Source organism: Myotis davidii, unplaced genomic scaffold, assembly GCF_000327345.1.
Source record: "Myotis davidii unplaced genomic scaffold, ASM32734v1 scaffold6, whole genome shotgun sequence".
Classification (NCBI taxonomy): Eukaryota; Metazoa; Chordata; class Mammalia; order Chiroptera; family Vespertilionidae; genus Myotis; species Myotis davidii.
In genome coordinates, this window is record NW_006383011.1 from 15490611 (window position 1) to 15493033 (window position 2423).

Genomic DNA, 2423 nt, shown 5'->3' on the forward strand with positions numbered 1-2423 from the left:
GAGTTCTCCCGCGGATTGTTGTTTTTCCCCCACTCATGTTGGAGTCTCAGGAAGCCCGAACATTGGGAGCTGTTGAGGAGCTGTGGCCAGAGGTTACCTGGCTAATGGCACTGCCCAGAGCAGAGCTGACATTCTATGGTGGCAGCCACAACTGGTGGTCCGAGGACCACTGGTGGCCTGTGAGGTCCGGAAGGTTGGCGACCCCTGTTCTATGGCACACCGTCTGAGTAGGCTGTGAGGAGAGCTTCTCCAACTTCGCATAACCCTTGGGGTTTCTCTTCACTCTCTCCCCTTTCTACTTGTACATGTGTCTCCTTACACTTCTTCCCTGTCAGTCTCTCTGACTTCCTCCTCCTGCTGCTTTCCTCTTCCCCTTGTGTTCTACTGTCCTCCTTCCCAGGAGGAGAAGCAGAATGGCTGTGTGGAAAGAGAATGGCTTGGGCGCGGGCAGCTTTGACCTTGATGAGCCTCAGGCTTCTAATCTATGAAACTGGGATAGCAATATCCTACCCTTGGCATTGTTGGTAAGATTAAATAGGATGATACATAGAAAATTTTAGGCAGCACATTGAAAAGTATCAATAAAAAGCAGTAAATACTACTATTTACATAAAATATCAACTGAAATTTGTCTTAAAAGATTCGTTTGACTCACCCTGGTTAGTGTGGCTCAGTTGGTTGAGCGTCATCCCATGCACCCAAAGGCTGCCGGTTCGATTCTGCTCAGGGCATATGCCCGGATTGCAGGCTCAATCCCCAGTATGGGGCATGAAGGAGGCAGTCAATCAATGTATGGATCTCACATAGATTTTTTTTTTCTCGCTCTCTCTCCCTTCCTCTCTCTCTCTAAAAATCAATTTTAAAAAATCTTAAAAAAGATTAGTTGGACTTGATTAACATTTGTTCCCATTCTTTATAAAAACCAAGTAATTTAAACTTTTTCTCTTCCTTGCTCCCTTAAAATTAGAATGACCATACTCAGGTAGATTGCTCTTGATTTCCTTGTGGCTTCTGGGTTTTGCCCTGTGTGTCCACAGTCCTAGAGGGAAGGAGGCCTCTCGCCTCGAGCTGGCCCTGTGGACCACCCCGCTCTTGGCTCCCTGTGGTGATGGTGGATGTGGCAAAGGGGCTTTCCTTTCTGGTACAGGTCTCAGAGGAGAGCTTCGATGCTCACCTTGTGGTTCTGAGGCCACACGCCCAACATGGCTCCTGCCAAATAAACAGAAAACAAACCTACAAACAATGGTTCAGGGGCCACTTTGTCGCTTTATAGAAAACCTTTCTAGGAGGAATCTTTTACATTCCAGAAGGGTTTTCCCCCATTTCATTGAACATACCTTCTCTATCTGTGACCATTAGGGTTTGGTCAGAAAAACAGAAGCTACTCTAGATACCCCAACTATGCAGGGTTTTAACACAGGGGATTTAGAGGCTTATATAGCTGATGGGAGGGCTGGGTGAAGGCAGGTCAGGGAAGCCACCATCAAACCCCACAAAATCAGGAAATGCCAGAATCACAGAGAGGATGCGGGGATCAGCCTTTTCGTGAAGGTGCTGCCAAATGCGAAGAAAGAAGCCCCAGCCCCTCCCAAAGCTGAAGCCAAAGCCAAACCTTTGAAGACAAAGAAAGCAGTGCTGAAAGGTGCCCACAGCCACAAAGAAAAGACGCCCACATCACCCACCTTCTGATGGGGTGAAGACACTGCTGCTCTCAGGCAGCCCAGGTATCCTGGGAGGAGCGCCCGGGGGAGAAACCAGCTTGACCACTACTCCATCATGAAGCTCCCCTGACTGCGAGTCAGCCGTGAAAGAGAAAGAAGACAACAGTCCATTGTGCTCACCGTGGATGTCAAGGCCAATGAGCAACAATCAAACAGGCTGTGAAGAAGCTCTATGACATTGGCGTGGCCGAGGTCAACACCCTCATCAGGCCTGAAGGAGAGAGGAAGGCATATGTTCGACTGGCTCCCGACTATGATGCTTTGGATGTTGCCAACAAAATTGGCCTCATCTAGACTGAGTCCTGCTGGCTAATTCTAAATATAAAAAGGTTTCACTGTAAAAAAAAAAAAAAAAAAAAAAAAAAGCTCAGTTCATCCAAACCTGTAGCACCACCAAAGTAGACCACTTAAAAGTGCTCACCTGGAGGCTGTGGTAAAACTCACACCCATCACGCACGAATACCACAATTAAATGTCCTGCTTCTTAAACTTAACGTTCTGCTGTGGGCATTTTTATTTGCGAGCGGTCTTTGTGAACTTCTTAGCTGCATTGTATTTCATTGAGTGGATAGGGCAAACTTTAGTTTACCATTGTTTTGCTTTTGGACATTGAGGCCATTTTAAAATTTCAGCTTTTTGTTTGTTTTTTAATGTTGCAATGAGCATCTTTGTGCACATAACTCTTTTCACATTTTAGAACTT

The 2423-nt window shown here is 46.4% G+C and overlaps 1 pseudogene; it reads left to right on the forward strand.

Annotated features, from left to right (window-relative positions):
- The first annotated feature begins 1461 nt into the window (after nucleotides 1-1461).
- LOC107181612 lies at nucleotides 1462-2189 on the forward strand (annotated as a pseudogene).
- Nucleotides 2190-2423: the final 234 nt, after the last annotated feature.